The 21,406-nt window shown below is 39.9% G+C and overlaps 1 long non-coding RNA gene across 1 annotated transcript; it reads left to right on the forward strand.

Moving 5' to 3' along the window:
* Window positions 1-32: 32 nt before the first annotated feature.
* LOC117677517 (uncharacterized) lies at window positions 33-5,188 on the forward strand. The gene is made up of 3 exons (XR_004594800.2): window positions 33-122; window positions 3,484-3,635; window positions 4,899-5,188. It is a non-coding gene; the product is annotated as an uncharacterized LOC117677517 (long non-coding RNA).
* The last annotated feature ends 16,218 nt before the right edge of the window (window positions 5,189-21,406 follow it).

Consider the following 21,406-nt stretch of genomic DNA (forward strand, 5'->3'; position numbering starts at 1 on the left):
ACACACACACACACACACACACACACACACACACACACACACATTTGTCTACTCTAGCCAGAAAACCTTTAAACCGTTTACCCTCCAAATCTTACTGAATCTGAAATCAGAAATGGGAAAAGGTAAATTTGCTTCATCCAATTTAGGGATGTTCTATGGGAAAAATGTCCCAGTCATATATTCCTAATAGTTTTGTGCTCCCTCAGTGGCTTTGTACTGGAGGTGGGAGAGTAATGGCATTCTCGTTCAACAGCTAATTTTATGAGAGAGTGTAATTGCTACAGTTTCTCACATCTGGGGCTTCCTTTTTTTTTTCTCCTTTCCAGTTGGCCTGACTGCCCAATATTTAATTAGAGTGACCCATTTTACACACACACCAACTTGTCACTTTCTAATGAAGATGATCTTCAGCATAGAAGAACGGCTTGATGCATTTTTAGATGATGCCTAGGGACCCATTACTGCAATGTTATTGTCTCTGAATGAGTGTATTTTTTTTTTATCACAGAGGAGAACTGAGCTAGAAAATTGTGTAACAGGCTGTAAAAGCTGATCAGTTCTCCTGTGTATCCTGTTTAGGAATTCCACATGAAAATGGTCTTCTGTACAAATGGCTGCATCAATATGCAAATAGCTGCATTCAGGGATTCATTCAAAAGAGACCTGGAATGGGAAGACATCTGTATAGTCTATCCAAAACTGTGATATATTGTTTTCGTAGATTTTCACGGGTACAGGAATATAAGTCTTGGTGTATTCGGGTCTTTTCCCGTGTAAGATTGAGAGTATTTTGGCAACGTTTTGGCAGAATGTCATCTGCCATCATCAGGCCTATGCAAGGGTTCTTTAACAGCAACTGCCACATCAGTTAGCCACACTCTTACCATATATTCCCGCCCCGTAGAGGTTAAGTATTTGCTTTCTTCTTTTGTCGTAGGTTTTTATGTGTATTTTTCTTCAACCGGGTAATTTTCCTACGATGAGGACCAATCAATCCGAAATAGATCTATATTAGTCTCCCAATAGGCAGCAAAATGCTTGCTTGCTGTCTGAAGAAGCCTAGGATAGTGGATGTGATTTTACTGGGCTATGGCTGCAAACTTGGTTATGTAGGAAAATTACCCGGTTGAAGAAAAATACACATAAAAACCTACGACAAAAGAAGAAAGTATATATATATATATATATGTTTATGTAAGTTTTCACGGGTATGTATGTGTGTATAGTTAATATTTTGGGTTTCTTCCCGTGTAATTGTGGATATATCCCTAAAAGGGTAGAAGCGACGTTTCGGCAGAATCCCATCTGCCATCATCAGGCTTATGCCAGTAGTCATTTTGCACTAACTGACGTTGGAATTTCAAATCTGGTGCTGGTATTCTGGGATGGCTCCACCTTTTCATTCTGATTGGTTGGGAGTCCCAGTATGTGTTTATTGGCTTGGCTTCGGGTGTATGGTCGGTTTTTCTCCACTAGGTGGCAGGGCTTTATCTTTGTGGCTGGTTTGAATATGATTTGGTTGGGATTTTTTTGTGCAATGTTTGGTCCATGTTCCACATATGGTGTCAAGATTCGTCTATCTATGAGAGCAGGTTTCCAAATAGTAGGCAGACGTGAAGTGTCATCCCGTTTATTCATGCAATATGGTCTTTTTTCCATTTCTATTGCTTCTCTGATTATCCTGCCATTGAGATGTTCTATTTTTGCAACTGTTTTTGTTTTATTAAAATTAATGTTGTGTCCTGTTGTATTTATATGTTGAACTAATGATGATGTGTGTTCTTGCTTTTGTATTGAGTTTTTGTGTTCCTCGATGCGCACACTCATTCTTCTGTTGGTCTGTCCAATGTATGTTGATGGGCAGGAAGCACATGGGATTTCATATATGCCTTGATCTTCTAATTCTATTTTGTCTTTGGGGTTTCTCAGAATGGACGATATCTTTCTATCTGTGCAAAATATGGTTTTGATGTTGTGTTTTTGTAGTACTTTGCTAATTTTATCTGTTGTTCCCCTTATATAGGGCAAGATGGCTTTCCCATTGTTTTGTTCCTCTTGTTGTTTTTTATTCTGTCTTGGTGTTGTATGTTTGATCATATTGATGACTTTATTTCTACAGAACCCATTTGATGTCAGTACATTAGTTAGTGTATATAATTCAGTTTGTAAATGTGCTTCATCAGCCAGACGTTTAGTTCTTGTGGTTAATGTTTTGGCAACAGAGTTTATTTGTGCTGGATGGTGGTGTGATTTGGCGTTGAGATAGCGGTTCGTATGTGTCTTCTTTTGATAGATGGTATGTCCTAAGGTGCCATCAGATTTTTTATAAATTAATACATCGAGGAAAGGTAACTGGTTTTCTGATTCTATCTCCATGGTGAACTTTATTTTGGGATGGAGGCTGTTCAAATGTACTAAGAAGTTTTCCAATTTATCTCTTCCATGTGGCCAGATCACAAAGGTGTCATCAACGTATCTGAGCCATAATTTTGGTTTGTTAACAGTTTTTTCTAAGGCATTGGATTCGAATTCTTCCATGAAAAGATTAGCGATGACTGGTGATAATGGTGATCCCATTGGTGCACCTTCTACTTGTTTATATCTCTGTCCTCTGTGTATGAAATATGTGTTGGATAAACAATGTTCTGTTAAGTTTGTGATATGTTTTGGTAGTTGATATTTGTTTTTAATTGATGACAAGGCTTCTTTGACAGGTATTTGTGTGAATAGTGATACAACATCAAAGCTTACAAGAAGGTCACTTTCTTTTATGTGTTGCTTTTTTATTATTTGTATGAAATGGTATGAGTTCTGTACATATGAAGCAGCAGATTCTGCGTAAGGTTGAAGATGTTTTGCTAAATATCTGGCTAGATTTTGTAAAGGTGAGCCTATGGAACTTACTATGGGTCTGAGAGGTATTCCATCTTTGTGTATTTTTGGGAGGCCATACAGTTTTGGGCATTTTGATGATTTTTCTCTGGGGATAATTTTTTGTTGGATTTCTTTACTTATAGTACTTGATTTTATATATATATTTTATTTATATATATAGTGTTTTTCTATCGAGACACCTGGTCTACCCCAACATGTGGGAGTGGAGTAAGGATATGACTAGCTGATGAGAGCTAAATAGGTTGAAATAGATCTATAGTAGTCTCCCTTTATTTCTTTATCAGCAATATATATATATGTATGTATGCATGCATGTATGTATGTATGTATGTATGTATGTATGTATAATGAAAATAAGGCGGCATATAAAATTAAGAAATTAATACCATTTCTTGATTGTTTATTAAAGCAAATTGTAGATGGCTTCTCATTTGTATAAATCCCAAAAAGGTTTGCAATATATAAAACAGTACTACAAAATACACCAACCCAATTAAAAAGCCATAAGTATTATCTCCCAGTTATACATTAAATACCATTGTATGTTGGCAACCGAAGAGGTAAACATGCTTTCAAATAACCTTGCAGATTGAGGATCAAGTATACAACAAAGGCTCCAGCATTGAGGAACATTTCCAGAATTTTATCCTTTGACATGTCCCAAGAAACAGAATGTAGATACCAACTAAATTAACGCCAACTCTTCAAGGCTTTAGGAGGTGAAATATCTACCATCAGAGGTAATCATGATGTCAGATGCCACTTTGATGCTTTGATGCTATGCTACTATGCTATGCTACTGTGCCTCCAGAAGCTATTTTGGTGCCAGCCTGCCATAGACTCTGGGGTCTGATGGGAGGGGGCATACATCAGAGGGCAAAGAGTTTACCGTTCCACTCCAAGCACTGTCTCAAAGTCAGTGGTTTGGAAACTGAGCACAGCTGCCTTCCTCAAAAGACCATTTTAAAAACATTTATTTTGAACTTGATTGGACTTGGAGGGGAACAAGTATGAGAGGCACCTTAGGGAAGGAGAAAGTTACACTGGTATTTTGGAATGTAAACTTTCTGTTCTGGCTTTGCATTGCTGTATATCACTTGACGTCTAGTAAGCTTTACCTTTATCAACCAAATGGTGTTAAGGATCATTCTTACCTACAAGCTCGAGCTGAGGCAGGGCTGACATTGGAACCACAAACTTGAGAGACTATAATATCTTTTTCCATGAGGTTTTTCTTGTGAATTTTGAATAACACCCTGTAAAATGATGATCCAAGTTCAGATACATTGAGCATATAGTAGTTTGATTCAAACATCTTCCTGAAGATATTTATTTTTATTTTTATTCTTATTTTTATTTGATTTATATGCCGCCCTTCTCCGGAGACTCAGGGGGGCTTACAATGTGCTAAGCAATAGCCTTCATCCTTTTGTATATTCATACAAAGTCAGCTTATTGCCCCCACAACTGGGTCCTCAATTTACCTACCTTAGAAAGGATGGAAGGCTGAGTCAACCTTGAGCCTGGCGAGATTCGAACCTGCAGTAATTGCAGGCAGCTGGTCTTAATAACAGGGTGCTTTAAACCACTGTACTACCAAGGCTCCTAATTTAAATTATCATAGAAGGTTTCATTTGCAAAATATGTACTATATTAGGCTTCTCGGATGATGTCATTTCATCCATTCTGCCACTGTAAGTTTATCTGATTTTTCTCAGAGTCCTGCCCTGTTCTCACATCATCAAAACATTACTCCTTCCCCAGAGAACAGTACTACTGTCACATCATGTCCAAGGCATAATTTTACTAGACACTTATTCTATCATACTTATTATCACATCCCCAATTGCTATCCAGCTAATCTATCATCTAGCTATCTGCCAAAAGGTTTGCATTATGTTCATAAGAGACAAATGAATGGCTTAAAAGCGGGGTAGAGAGCTAGCAAATTACCTTCTGGGAAGCCGGGAACTTCATTAATTCCAGGACCTCTCCATTCTCAGAAATAATAGAGAGAGAATCCTGGTGATGGGAAGAAAGAACAGAAGTTGATTGATCAGACTGGAGTATACTAAGGACAATCAATGATCACCTTGGCCAGCAAACATCCCAGCTTTTCCATCCCTCCCAAATGAACAGAATACGGCTCTACAAATCTCAGAAAAGCAATAAAACCATCTGAAAAGTAATCTATTTGCATTTAACTTAATATTAGAAATGGTGTAAAATGCTCTCAGTCTAAGGCAGATGTAAGTCAAAATCATGAAATTCTATGAATAAATGATTTTAAGAACTGTAAGTCACACTGAGCTTATTGTAATTTGGATTTGTTGAAGAAATAGAGCCAGAGCGAGAATGCATAATGCACTCAACATAATTTTTCAAAAATCTTCTAATGGGATAAGAACAATTTGAGAAATTCCGATTAAAGCTTGGTACATTACAAAGTGGCATAATATAGCAGGCTGTTTTTATGGTTTGCTGCACATTAAATCATTGTGACGCGATGCAATGATTTACATAATTCCTCCCACATTGGATTTGTTGCACCCAAGTGAGTGAATTGGCTCTGAATGAAATGGATGATTTAATTTTTCTTCTGTCAATAAAGCAATGAGATTTGAATGCTTAGATGGGGTCAAGTAAGTGCAAATTTGCAGCTTGGAAGCAAGTGACTGGAATATGCCACAAACTCAACTTCCATTAAATCACAGCTAACTAATTCTCTACCATGCTGGAAATTTTAGTAACAAAACTTCTAATGCAGGTGGATTTTTGAAATATCATGTTCGACAAATTAAATAAATAAATAAAATAAATAAATATTTGGAACGGGGGAAGGAGGAAGTATTGGGAAAAATCTGAGCCCTTTTGAGAAGTTAGAGCTAGATTGATTTAATTTTTGGACTTAATGTTTTAGTGGATATTTCTTGTACATATGTGTATACATATATACCTTTAAACAATCAGGTACCCAAGGAATGAACATCATTTCTTTCATAAAACAGCGATATATGTTGAAAGTAAAAATAAGATGATCATCATTTAGTCATTTACACCAAATAATTACAAGGGGAGGAAGGGAGAAAATACATTACAGGAAGCAACTTCATCTATGGTAATAACAAACAAGTTCTGGACTTGTTTGTTATTACTCCAATCTTTTTTCACTTCCTTGCAAATAGTTTGGTCCATCCACCTCTGAATTGTCTAATAAGCATCTTAGATGCATAGCTTCCACTCATAGCTGTAAAATCTACTTTCAGCGAAATGGGAAATACCAAAAGAAAAATGGGGAATAATTGTTATTTCTTGGTTTGTTGTCAGGGGAACTAAGAAGGAATACAATAGAACATTCTCTGAATTTTTACAATTCTTCCCTTATTTATTGGGATCATTTTTTTCCCCATATGAAGTTAATACTAATAAGTGGAATGTGGTATGCATTATGCTATACACCACTGTCCTGTTAGCTCTCTCTCTTTCTTCTCAAGTCTTCTGCCCCATCCTTTCTCAGCTTTAATTGTGTTTGGTTTGGCTTCTTCTGTAAAATCGGGTCACTGGTTTCTCTTCTCAACCAGAACTAATTAGTGTAGTTCAATTGTTACTTATCTGAGCAACCCAAAACTCCACTAAATTTGTGAAGATACAAATCAATTCTTCTTTTCTCTCTGAGACATAGACAAGAGAAATGTAACCGCCATAAATGTTCCTAAGATGAATAGAAGCTATCTTGATTACTGGAAATAATTACTAAATAGGTTGCTGCCACAGTCTATATCAATATTTCTCCACCTTAGCAACTTGAAGATGCGTGGACTTCAGCTCCCAGAATTTCCCAGCCAGGGCTGGCTGGGGAACTCTGGGAATTGAAGTCCATATATCTTCATGTTGCTAAGATGGAGAAACACTGGTTTACATAATCCAATTTGGACCTCACATTCAACCTGTGGTGGGCTGCTGCATGGTCGCAAGGATTTGGGCGAACCCTTAGCTCAGATTGCTGGCTGGGCCTGCCCATCCACCCCTGTTTTATGCTATCCATTTATAACTTACTTTCTGGCTTTTTGGCTGGCCCAGCTGCGTTCCGCACCACCCCTGCTGTTCTCACTGGAGCTGCCTGAGCTGATTAGGAGCCTGTTTGAAGCTCCATTTCTCTCCCAAAGGGGTGTGTGTGAGTGAAGCAAGTGCACGCGTGCGCTCACAACCATGAACCCTTTGTTAAAGAAAGTGCAGCCCACCTCTGCATTCAACCTCAAAGGAATTAAAAGGATTTGAGAAAGCAACCTGATACCAGATCAATCCATTACCAAACTTCCAGGACTTACACCCAAAAGAGAGTGGTTTCTAGCCCATTACATCATATGAGTAGGAGAATCAGGAGTAATAATTTGATTTCACTACATATAAGGGTTGTACTACTTGATGTACAGCAGTTGCTGGAACTCTTTCATAATGGCTTCATTAACTTTTCTACAATAAATCTGAGCTTTGGTGTCTCTGGAAGCCTATTCTTGCAGTTTCTTTGTCTAGCTAATGGAAAGTTTGGACAAGTCAATATTAATGATAATTGTTTGACCTGCCTTCCTGAAAAGAGAGCAATTATAAACAGAATAGGGGCCAGAAATTGGCAGTATTGGAGCCATAAGCAATTCAGAGACTACAGATTCACAGGTAAATGAAGTGAATCAAGTCCATGCATATTTCCTCTAATAGTCCAGATTTTTAGACCTTCTGTTCCTGCAAACTAATTTAGTTATAGACGTTTGGAATGGACAAATTGTTTCTGACAATTTCTGATAATTATTTGGACAATTTCCAATAGGGAGAAAAAGAAAAACACACCCCATATTCAATATCTTCCTCCTCCAATTTCCCTTTTAGGGTAGAGAGGATTCAGATTGTTATAGTTACATATCCTGGTAAATTTTGATTTCACCACACTGTGATTCTCTGTAATGTGGATGGACTTGTTAGAATAGTCTGCCATCATGGACCTATGGAATATAGACCAATTCTGAATGTTGTAGGCTATCTCCAATGAGTGGAGTTGATATCTTCTCCAGAGTTTATTCTTACTGAGGAATGATGAATCAAACTGGAGTCTTTATATTGCCAAAAGTATGTGTGTGCTTTTTGTGTGTGTCTTCAAGTTGACATTGCTTTTTGGCAACTACCTGGACAAGTCCCTGCAATTTTGGAAGTGGTTCGCCTTTAGCCTCTTCTTCCTAGGCCTGGGAGAGAATGACTGCTCCCAAGGTCAAATGGTTGGCTTCATGCCAAAGATGTGACTAAGACTCAGTTTTCCAGTTTCTAGCCTGGTGCCTTAACCAGCATCACCTCTGCTGAGCTCACTGTACTCTCCAGCAGCTGTTAAGATCAGCTTTCCGAAAGAGTACAAGACCTGGTGAAATTTGCCCTAAGAAATACTGGAATATTTGGATGCTTGCTTTAATGAAATTGCACAGCATTTTGAAAATAAAGAGGCTGTCTTCATAACAATCTGAACACTGCAGCTGTTAGACATCCTATAGAGTAATTCAGTAAACTGAGATACTACAGAATAATGCACTACACTGTTTACCTTGATTTATGGAATCAGGTTTTTTGCATTATTATTTAAGAAGCCTGAGATCTTGTCAAGACTCTTACAGATAGGTGGCTACACACATGCCCTGTTGACTCTTGCCCATCATGCCTTATTACACGGGTGTCAAACTCGCCACATCACGGTGCCGTCACATGACGTTTCATGAGGTTTTCCCCAATCACGGAGCTGGCGTGGGCGTGCCTGAGCATGACGCATCCGGCCCATGGAGTGCCAGTTTGACACCCCTGCTTTATTAGATCCATCAAAGCAGATTGGGCAGATGTGTTCACTAATTGATTAATGAGCCACTAGGCCAACGGAGTGGTTTCTGCTGCTTTTAAAGAGATGCTGTTATGGTACCGTAAAGAAATAAAACGGGGGAAAAAAGATTTTTTTTCCATGAACAAGCAAATGTTTGATGGAAGGAAGCCTCTATGCCCAGCAAAGCTTTTTACTGAATATAAAGTAAGTTGTAGAACTCTTGGCTATTTTTTTTAAAAAATTCCTCATTATGTTATTCCTAGCCAGACAGATGACCCTGGGACCATGGACATTGTTGAAAACATCTTTTAACTGGTGTCTCTTAATCTTGATGACTTGTGTGTCTCAATAGAACTAGGCCTATTATCTCTGTTGCTTATATGATTGTGCCTCTGTGCCTCTGTTAGTCTGGTGACAAGCTGCAGCTTTCCTTTTCAGGTAGTTCAGCTTGGCAAAAAGGGGGAACTTGTCTGGAGGCTGTCAGATTCTCTGCATTTTTCTTTTTTTGTCCTATCATCTGGAAGCAGCACCTGTTGAAATGACAGGTTTCTTTGGACTAAATCAAAGACAGCAGCTGAAATAATTAGTATGATCTCATCAGTGGGCAGCCAAAGAGTAGCTGGGGATATGCAGCCTCTTATATGCTCATGGGGGGTGGGCACGTAAAACATGGGAGTCTGACTTTGAGGATGCAGAGGGCTTTGTGCAATCCAATATGCCTGCCTTATCTGGATCAAAAAATGTATTCAGTATTTGTAGTGACTATAGGGGATATAAATATTTCTTTGCATTGAATATCAGGAACATCAATTTTTAATATTGTGTTTATCTGTTCCTTCATTGCAATTATTTAAAATCAGCACATCTACTCCCCAAACTAGGGTTTTTGGCTAAAGGCCACTGAAAATAGCAATAGCACTTAGACTTATATACCGCTTCATAGTGTTTTACAGCCCTCTCTAAGTGGTTTTACAGAGTCAGCATATTGCCCCCAACAATCTGGGTCCTCGTTTTACCAACCTTGGAAGGATGGAAGACTGAGTCAACCTTGAACTGGTGAGAATCAAACTGCTGGCAGTCAGCAGAATTAGCCTGCAATGCTGCTTTCTAATCACTGCGCCATAACAGCTCTATAAAATGGCCAGCCAATAGTAGTTGCATGTACCAGCTGTTTCAAATAGAAAGAGAATTATCAGCCTCCCAAAACCAAGAACATGTCTTTCAAGTAGATTTCCTTATTGTTCCACATCTATAGACAGAATCTTGCCCAACTAAAGCAATCTACTCCCCACATGAAGCCTATGCTCTTGGAACTATTAGGGAGGGATTATCTTCACTCTCTTTATTTCACACAAACTTTCTGAACTGAGTTCACTCTTATTCCTCTGGAATACACCTTCCTCCTGGGAATCTACCTTCTTACTACATTCCATCACACACTCTTGCCTGAATGCTAGTTATTTCAAGATTGAATTACTGTGAAGCACTCCATAAAAGCTCCCCTCTCCAGAGAGCAGTTTGGAGAGTACAACTAGTGCATAATGCTGCAACTAGGTTGGTCAGTGAAATTCACTCTTACACAACCACTAAATGCCCTGCAGTGGCTGCCAATCAGCTACCAAACTATTTTCAGGAATGTACTGTTAATTTGAAAGACCGTAGCAGCTCAGAAACAACATAACACACCAATGGTATTATTTCTAAATAAATCTACCCATTCTTTATCGTCAAGAGAGCCTGCCTTGTAAATGAGCTTATAGATGGCTTATATTTATTTGTAGGCATTGTCTTTATCGATATTCACCTTGTGAAGCAGACTGAAAAGAGAGTGGGTGATTTCTCAAGTGATTAAGTACTTTTGCTAAAAAGAGAAAATGTACTGTATGTTCCGATGTATAAGCCACACTCCCCCACCCCGAAAGTGGATGGAAATGTCTATGCATCTTATAGAGTGAATGTTACTGAAGTCCTACCCATCCGCTGGTCCCCATCCTTCGGCCTCTGCTTCCCAGCAATTTGCCTCCTTGCAGCAAACACCAAATAGCCTGGTCAGGTTCAGCACAGCCTGATTTAGCATGAGCAGCTGATTGGTGGTTAGATCTGCCTCCCGGAATACTGCCTATCAGCTGTTCCAGGCTGCGGGGATCACCACTGCTCATCGCTGCCATTGCCACCTATTGCCATCGCTGCCTATTGCTGCCTCCACGTGCCCCATTTTTTGTCTCTGTGCATCCCATTTTTGGCCTCCGTGTGCCCCATTTTTGGCCCATTCCAGGTCGCAGGGATAGGCAATGGCAGCAGCGATATATATATGTCTTTGGACAGTATTGGCTCAATGGCCTTAAAATGACCCCTATAATCAGCAACCACTGGCAGAGTAGATACACACACACACACATATATATATGGAGTCCCTATAGATTTTACTCTGCTAGTGGTTGCTGACTATAGAAGTCATTTTAAGGCCATTGAGCCAGTACTGTCCAAAGACATTTACGTGGTCATGTGGACACATAATATTACAGAGTGCTGCTACCTTCCCACCAAAGTGGTACCTATTGATCTACTTGCATTTGCATGCTTTTGAACTGCTAAGTTGGCGGGAGCTGAGGGGGGACAGGAGCTCATCCTCTCATGTGGCACTCAAGTCTAGAACCTGGGCTGCCAGATTTCCAATTCATAAACCCAGTGTCTTAAGCACTGAGCCATCGCACCACCATACTTATTGTATCCCAATCATATAACCATGTATACTTGGCAAGTTTGCTCTCTATGGACTGGCTGTATTGTATTTCTTTCACAGCCTCTACTTGAGAAAGAAAGAAAGAATCAGCTACCTATAATAAACAATAATCAGCTCTTAGGATGCACCCCATACAATTGGCAGCTATTCAGCAGAGGATCCCCCCCCCACTTCTCTTAGCTGAACAAACAACTTTTTAAATCAATCTCATTTTTTCCTTATGTCTTCTCTTTGTAGAATTCCACTGGAAAAATCTCATTTCTTCTCCTTGTTTATATATGTTTTTCCTCTAGCCAGGTTTTTCCTACGTAACCAAGGTTTTTCTGCAGCCCTAGCTCAGTAGAATCACATCCACTCGATTCTGGGCTTTTTTCTTCTGGCAGCCAGCAAGTTCTTGCTGCCTAGTGAGAGACTTATATAGATCTATTTCTGGCTAACGAGCCAGCCATATGAGCTAGCATGATTTGAGACATGGGATTTGTAATCCAAAAATATTTAAAGGCATTAGTTTAGAGAAAGCTATCCCTGGATACTTCTTGGTTCTTGTCACTTGATGCTTTTATTGTTCTAAATCCGAGTGAGAATATAATTTTTGTATTCATTTCCCTTGAAACTTGGGGTGGTGGGGGGGAAATCCACACTGTGGATTTCTGGTTATTTTATTGCTGCTTTTTCTGATGTAATGGTGTCCAGGGGCTGCAAAATTGGCTCTAGAGTTCATGTGTGATTGATAGGCTGCAGTTTACTAAATCCTGCTTTGGAAATCTACTAGCTGCCCCTGTCAAAGTCAGCAAGTCATTAACTACTTTGAAATAATTTTAATAGAAGCTCTTATTATATTATTATTCAGAATCAAGAGAACTATATGAGGTCCTGCTAATTATATGGGCTGGGTGGCTCTTTCAGCAGCAAGCCAGATTGCAAAGAATATTTGAAATAAATTTTATATCTCTGTCTTTATCATCTCTCTCTCTCCCTCTCCCTCTCCCTCCCCATCCCCATCCCCATCCCCATCTCCATCTCATCTATTACAAGTAATCCTTGACTTATAATTACAACTGAGCCCAAAATTTCCAATGCTAAACAAGAAAATTCTTAAGTGAGTTTTGTCCTGTTTTATGACCTTTCTTGCCACAGTTTTATGACCATTTTTTTTTTTGTTAAGTGAATTGCTGGAGTTGTTAAGTTAGTAACACAGTTGTTAGGTGGAATCTGTCAACCCCATTGACTTTGCTCATGAGAATATTTGCAAAAGGTGATCAGATGATCCCACAACAGAGGGGTGAAATTTAAAAATTTTCCCTACCGGTTCTGCGGGCGTGGCTTAATTGATGGGTGTGGCTTGGTGGTCAGGTGAACGGGTGGGCATGGCCAATAATAATAAATAATAAAACAAGTACACAAAACAATAAGAGGTACCAAAAACCACCTTTCACACTTTACACACACATAACACAACACAACGGACTCACACACAATGTAAAAGCAGCTGCACTTCACCCAAAATGACCCCTGCAACAAGCAGGAACCTCACACATCCACAAAAAGCTCAAACACCAACTTTCCCACTTTACACACACAAAACGCCACAAACAGCTTTGTGAGATTTTGTGGGTTTGTGTAGTTAGAGTGAAACACTACAGAAATACACCAAATCTCAGAAAGCTGCACAAATATTTTATTTTATTATTTTATTTATATTTTTAGATAAAAGCAGCTAAATTTAAATTGCTATGTCTAAAAAAAAAAACAACTCCCCCCAAAAAACCCCAATTAACTATTTTTTTTACAGCTATCCCCCCCAAAAAAATCCCCAGTTACTTACCAAATTGAAGGTACAAGGCAGGCAGATTGAGTTGCTCACCGATTGGATTGAATGCAGGCAGGCAGATTCAGTTGCTAGCTGATGCAATTGATTGCATCAGCTGATGCAAGGCAGGAAAAGTGAGTGAGCCCAAAAGAAGCCGCAAGCTGCCAAGTGGGCAAGCGGGTACCAGGCGATTGGGTGGGCATAGGTGGGGGGGGCAGGGATTTTTGCTACTGGTCCTCTGAACCACCCGCTGCCATTGCTACCCGATCACCTGATCCGTTCCGAACTGGGAGCATTTCACACCTGCCGCAATACCATAAACACATGCCAGTTGCCAAACATCTGAATTTTGATCAGGTTATCGCAAGGATGCTGCAGCGATCATAAGGGTAAAAAATGTTCATAAGGCACTGTTTTTAGTATTGTTGTAACTTCGAATGGTCACTGAACAAATGGTTGTAAATTGAGGATTACCTGGGCTTTTATCTATTGCAAAATCTATTACATTACTGTTTGGCATAAGAAGAAGCAGAATTGAAAGAAAGATTTCTAATTTTGGCCATTTTACTAAATAGCCTTAAGAGAATTCTTTAAGATAGTCATTTTGTACGATTTTACTTCTGAAGCATTGCTCAACAGGGATGCTAGTCTTGTTGTCAAGCAAAGAGCCTAGGCCTTGGAAAAGTGTTATATGGACCACCCTCCTGAAGGTGAGTGGGGCCAAGTTCTAAACAAAATTTAATTTGTTAACAGGATTAACTAATTAACAGCATTAGGTCTCATTTTTTTTCACACAACTCCCCCTTTCTGCCATATTTAAAATAATAATGTGAGGGTTCCATGTAATACATCCATAACAAACAGAACTCTGAGGCAAGTAGGTTTATTGGACATATCATATTGGCATAAGTTGGTGAAAACTGCTTATTCCTGCAGTTTTCACCTAATTAAAAGTAAACGTTTCTCCCTTTTCCCAGTCAGTCAGTCACATGGTCCAATCACAGTCCTGTCTGGTTGCCAGGTGACATCGCTCCTCCTCTCCCCGACCACCTGTGGGAATGTCCTTGGTTCCCAGGAGAAAGTATTTTGTTTTGACTACAAGCCCCCGCTATCTCTATTCCCACCTCCCTATCCCTCAGCTCCAGTGTGGCAACACTGAAGCCTCAAAATGGTCAGGTTTCAGGGAAGTATTACACTAATTTCATCATCTACCGTTGGATTCTACCTGGTCCTGGACCTTGAAGTCCAGATGTAATTGAACTTCTGTTTCTTTGCAACACAAAAATCAATTTACTATTTCGTTATGTTTCTTTTCCATCAACGAGATTAGCATGAAAGGCAAAGCATATCAGAGAATTAATGTAAGATGACATATATAAGCTTGACCTAGATTTTTGACCCAAATAAATATACATTCTCCTTCAAGTTGTTCTTGACCTTTGGTAATTTCATTGGCATTTTCCAGTTGTTGTTTTTTGTTCTGTTTTTGGCAGCCTCATGAACTAGGGCAGAGAGACTGGCCCAGAGTCACCCAGCTGGCTTTGTGCCTAAAATGAGACTAGAATTACAATCTCCTGGTTTCTACTTTGGGACCTTAACCACTACACTAACCTGACTCTCTTATAATGAGCATAAAGTACTTCTGAAATTATCAATAATGTATGTAGAATAAATGATTTTGAGGAAAGAATGGGATGCAAGGAAACAAAACAGATATCTATATCTGTATCTATCTATCTACACATGCATATAGAGATAGAGATAGAGATAGAGATATATAGATATAGATATACATATAGAATAGAATAGAATAGCATAGAATAGAATAGAATAGAATAGAATAGAATAGAATAGAATAGAATAGAATAGAATAGAATAGGCTTGGCTTGGCTTGGCTTGGCTTGGCTTGGCTTGGCTTGGCTTGGCTTGGCTTGGCTTGACTTGACTTGACTTGACTTGACTTGAATTTTTATTGGCCAAGTGTGATTGGGCACACAAGGAATTTGTCTTTAGTGCATATGTTCTCAGTGTACATAAATTAAAAGATACGTTCATCAAGAATCATAAGATACAACACTTAATGATACATGTACATGTACATGTACATGTACATATACATATACATATACATATACATATACATATACATATACATATACATACACATACACACACACACACACACACACACACACACACACACACACATACATATACATATACATATACATATACATATACATATACATATACATATACATATATTTCCCACTGCTGAGGGTAGTTGCCCTAAGGCCTTCGGGGAATGAGGGCCCTTTTTGAGGTTGTATTGACATGTGGAAAGAATAGACCCGTGATTACGAACCTATGGCACACGTGCCAAAGTGGCACACAAAGCCATGTCATCTGACATGCTCAGCCTTGCCTCTTTGTCTTCCGGATTTCTGGCACACATGTGTGCCCAATGATCAGCTGTCCTTCACACACACGGCAGTGCCGAAAACCAGTGTGCATATGCACGGTGGCCAGCTGATTGTCAGGTGTGAATGTGCGCCAGAATCCGGAAGTTTGGCTTTTCAGGACTGCGATCCCTTCGCACACACAGCAGTGCCAAAAACCAGCCTGCGCATGCACGCCAGCCAGCTGATCATCGGGCACACATGCGCACTAGAACTTAGTTCAGCTTTTCCAGAGCACAGTCCTGATAAGCACACATACGTGCGACATTTCTGTGTAACCTTTTCGGCACTCGGTGCCAAAAAGTTTCATCATCACTGGAATAGACCATATCCCCTTCTTCTCTATTCCCCATTTGAGGTGGGAAAAACTGAGCTTGCAAAATTCACTATTTAAGAAAGTGGTTGAGTGATTTCAAGAAAAGTTTGAACATTGATTCATCTGTGATGGTATAAGGTCTCCTGCCATGAGCAGGGAGTTGGATTATAAAACCTCCAAGATCCCTTCCAGCCCTATGATTCTATGATTTTCTTAATTTAATTTAATTTAATTTTATTTTATTAATTAAATTTATATGCCACCCCTCTCCGAAGACTCAGGGCGGCTCACAATACACTTTAAAAATCATTATAAAAAGACATTGAAAAATTAAAAACATTAAAAACATTAAAAACTCATTCGCACCATTCATGGCCGGATCTCGCCAGATCACAAGAGCGAGATCAATGGCCCCAGGCCTGCTGGAAAAGCCAGGTCTTCACCGCTTTTCGGAAGGCCAATAGGGTGGGGATGGTCCGGACCTCAGGAGGTAACTGGTTCCAGAGAGCTGGGGCAGCCACAGAGAAGGCCCTCCCCCGCGGGCCCACCAGCTGGCATTGTTTAGCTGACGGGACCCGGAGGAGAACAACTCTGTGGGATCTTACTGGTCATTGGGAGTTATGCGGTAGAAGGCGGTCTCGAAGATTTCTTAAATTTATGTACAGGGAGACTAAAATCTTTCAGCATTTTCCTCCAAAACATGCCAATTAACAGTATGATCCTTGAACAAGCCCTAAAGGAAGAATTCCTATATGAAATCTTTTGACGGAATGTAACAGAAATGTGAAGTGTGGGGGAAACAGTAACAGTAACAGAGTTGGAAGGTACCTTGGAGGTCATATAGTCCAACCCCCTGCTCAAGCAGGAGACCTGTACTAGGGATTCGAACCACCAAACTGCTGACCTTTCTGATCGACAAGCTCAGTGTCTTAGCCACTGAGCCACCTAGTCAGGCTAGTGTCCAAGTCACCTAATCAGGCTAGACTTCTAAGATATCACTGAAAGAAATAGAAGACATTTACTTGGCCACTTTATCTGAAGCATCCACTCTTCACCTGTGACAAGTTATATGATTTTTTTCCTTCTGTTTGGAAATTATTTCTAAAGCCTTTGTTTCATCAGTTTGAATACAAATTGGTGAGAAAAGACAAGAATATTTCTTTGCCCAATGTTATTCCATTTGGTTCTTACTAGTGCCTGTTATGTGTGCTGATTTTTTTCCCTCTCTTTTCTGGAAAACAACAAAAGAGAACTTTGCTTTTAGATTTATTTATGTCAGGTTGCAATAATTTTCTAGCAAGTTAGATTTCCGAGCGTTTCAAACATTCTTTCTAGAGCCTTGAGTAATCTTCTATTCCTTCTTTAGGAGATTTTATTCCTCCCTGATTAATACTGTTTATTTGTGATTTTTGGACAGCGCTAGCTTTTTCCAGGCAATATTTTGGCCTTGTAGACAGCTCTGAATAAATCTTAATTTCCATTTCTTTCTTTGTTGATTTACTTTCCATTTTCTACCTAGAGAGGCTCAGTCTCCACTGCTCTAAAGATTTCTTCCAATAGATCATTTTTTGTGCGTGCATTTGTTTCAGTTCTAATGGATCCTATGCAAGGCTTCTACTTAAGGGGGAATTGAGTACTTTTTGATGGCTAGGAGTCTTAAGAACTTAGAGGGCTCCTTCCTTCCTTCCTTCCTTCCTTCCTTCCTTCCTTCCTTCCTTCCTCCCTCCCTCCCTCCCTCCCTCCCTCCCTCCCTCCCTCCCTTTTCTTTCTTATCTTTTTTCTCATAGTCTTTTTCCCATAGTCTTTTTAAGAACAGTATTACCCAAATGGCTACAATCGGTTTTAATCCAGTTTTTTTCTCATTGTAGTTAATCAGAGGACAGCAAGAGTTGAATATATGATCCTCTCCCACCATTTTTCTTTGCCATTGGTATTTAAAAACATACTGCTCCCACTTCAGAAATATCATTTAGTCTTCAGGACAACTAGCCCTTGATAGATATATACTCCATGTATTTATCCAATCTAAAGTCATCCAATCAGTGAGCATCACCATCTCATAGGATAATGAATTCAAACTATATGAATTATGCTTTCTTGCATCTGTTTTAAATCTCCTTCCCTTCGGCTTCATTGGCTGCCAATTGAGCTTTCCCTGTCCAGTGTCTGCCACCTATACCCACTCTTCCAAGCCAAAAAGTCCTGAATATTTTAGTTTTTTTCCCCCATAAGGATACCCATCCTGTAGCCCAATCATTTCAATTGTCCTCTTCTCCTTCTTGCTGTGTCAGTAGGATCCAGTGGTGAAATCCATTTTTTTTAACTACCGGTTCTGTGGGCGTGGCTTGGTGGGCGTGGTGTGGCTTGGTGGGCATGGCAGGGGAAGGACACTGCAAAATCTCTATTCCCACCCTAAGGGAAGGATACTGCAAAATACCCATTCCCTCCCCACTCCTGGGGGAAGGATACTGCAAAATCTCCATTCCCACCCCTCTTCAGGGGAAGGATACTGCAAAATCTCCATTCCCATCCCACTCCAGGGGAAGAATACTGCAAAATCTCCATTCCCACCCCACTTTGGGACCAGCCAGAGGTGGTATTTGCCGGTTGGTTCTCCAAACTACTCAAAATTTCTGCTACCAGTTCTCTGAACTACTCAAAATTTCCGCTACCAGTTCTCTGAACTACTCAAAATTTCCGCTATCGGTTCTTCAGAACCTGTCAGAACTTGCTGGATTTCACCCCTGGTACGATCTCACTGTTGCTTTTTCCTCCCCTCCTGGTAGCAATCACAGGATTGCTGTATAATTTATGCCCAGCAATACAACAATTTCCTGAACTGAAGGAAGATGGAAAAGGCTTCAAAAGGGAAAGCAATGGAAGAAAGAAGGAAGATTAGATTATTGTTTCACTGATTTTTAATTGGAAAATTTAATTTTCCCTCCATGGTTTTTCAGGAGACTTCCAGCAGGTTATGCTCAATGACTTTAATAGAAATCCTGAATTTCTCTGAGGATTTTTGTGAAGATGGACTAGCAAAGATATTTTCCTCATTTTAGGTTCTCTGTTAGTTTTCCCTTTATCATTTCTACTCCTTATGGTCAAGTTCTGTTTTTCTTTTCAGGAATTGACTTTTTCTCCCCTCTCCAATACCAACATCATTTTAGACAGAAGGGAAATGGAGTAATATGTTGATCTATGAATTAATCCTGAAACTTTTAGTCCAATCATATACAGATGTTTCTGAAAGGAAAACTGAAAATAAAGAGCTTAGTCTGAATCCCCATGTCTTTCTATCTTTATGGGAGAAACATTGAATGGGGGTAGAAGAAGCTTTGTTTCATAATTTACAGAGGGGGCTTCAATCAATCTCCCAGGACAACAGTAACATAGAATGAAAATAGAAAGTTACCTATTTTCCCAGTGATGTATGTATCATATAAATCTTATCTATCTCACTCCCTTTATTTCAGGGCACATTTCTGTTCCAGCAGATTTATGGATGGCTTTTAAATTGAATTTGTCAAACCATTTAGGATTTTATTTACTTTTGAATATGTTCAAAATGTCTGGAACCAGAAGCGTCTGTTGGATAGAAGGCAAAATGACAAAAGCAGCATCCTGCAATTGTTCTGTAGACTCTGACCTCCTTTCTGTGATTCATATCCTGGTTATCTCCCATATGAACTGTTGCAATGGATCCTATATGAGCCGCGGTGGTGCAGTGGTTAGAGTGCAGTACTGCAGGCTCCTTCTCCTGACTGCCACCTGCCTGCAATTTGACAATTCAATTCTCACCAGGCTCAAGGTTGACTCAGCCTTCCGTCCTTCTGAGGTGGGTAAAATGAGGATCCAAATTGTTGGGGTCAATATGCTGACTCTGTAAACGGCTTAGAGAGGGCTGTAAAGCACTGTAAAGCGGTATATAAGACTAAGTGCTACTGCTATTGCTATACGGAGCTTCCCTTGAAGAATATCCAGAAGCTGTAGCTGGTGCAGAATGGACTGCCGCAAGCAATGCTGGGCTCACCAAGGGTTACACAGATAACACTCTGTTACACAGGCTGTATTTGGTGGTGATTTGCTTCTGGGTCCAATTCAAGGTTTTGGTATGAGCAGTGGTGGGTTGCCCCCAGTTCAGACCGGTTCGCAAGAACTGGTAGTAAAACCAGCGGGAGGCTCCACCCACTGCCCCAGATGTCATCATAGGCACTCTGCGCAACGGTTCACGATCCCATTGCGAACTGGTAGTAAAGGTAAGTAGAACCCACCCTGGGTATGAGGCCAGGTTATTTGAGGAATGATCTCATTCCAGTTATATCATCCTGTCCCACCCAGCTAGACAAGGAGAATTTAATAAGTTGAAAGATTTTGAAAAGGGGGGGGGGTTTCCAGGAAGAGACTCTTCTCTGCCATTTTCCCTGCCCTCTGGAACACTTTACTCCCAGAAGCGAAGCAAGCTCTAACTCTTCTGGTCTCCAGAAATAATGTTTAGACCTCGCTCTGCCAATTGGCGGGTGGGTCAAAGAGGGATACGCAACCTTGGGATGGTTGATGTCATTGGGAAGTTCTCTCCACCTTGTTAACTAGTTAACTTTTAATACTATAATCCTATCTTTTGAATTTTGTTTTCAACTTTGTTCTTATTTATACTTTTATATTTTGATATTTTTTTAAGTGTATATAACCCAGAGTCAGGTGAGATGGGCAGTATAGAAATGGGATGGATGGATGGATAGAAGGATGGATGGATGAATATATAATGTGACATCTGAATGCCCAAATCCACAGCCTGGAGCTGTGTTGTATCATAACAATGCAATTCTGTTTTCATTATTCCCCACAATACTTTCTTTCCCTGGTCCATGCTTCTGGCTAGAACAGATGGCTTCTTCTTTCTTTTCAGATCATAGCAAAGTGTGCACCTTCATTCACTAACTTCTTTTTCCCATGCCTTCCTGGAAGACCATGCACATTTTTGTGAGAAGAGAAGGGACAAAGAAAAAAAATGAAAGGAAATCAAATTTTAACTCATTATTTGAAGGGACTAAAGATTAAGACCATTAAAAATAAAAGGAAGGAATATGAAGTTTATTTATTTAATCAAGCTTAAAATAGATATGCTGTTATCCAGGGGTGGGTTCTACCTACCTTTACTACCAGTTTGCAACAGGGCTGCGCGCGCACACTCGCTTCGCTCGCACACACATATGATCTTCTGCGCATGTGCAGAAGCATTTTGATGACATCGGGGTCGGTGGGCGAAGCCTCCTGCCGGTTTTACTACCAGTCCTACAGAACCGGTGAAAACCGGGGGCAACCCACCACTGCT

Source organism: Pantherophis guttatus, chromosome 1 (assembly GCF_059756535.1).
Source record: "Pantherophis guttatus breed Tessera chromosome 1, ASM5975653v1, whole genome shotgun sequence".
NCBI classification, from domain to species: Eukaryota; Metazoa; Chordata; class Lepidosauria; order Squamata; family Colubridae; genus Pantherophis; species Pantherophis guttatus.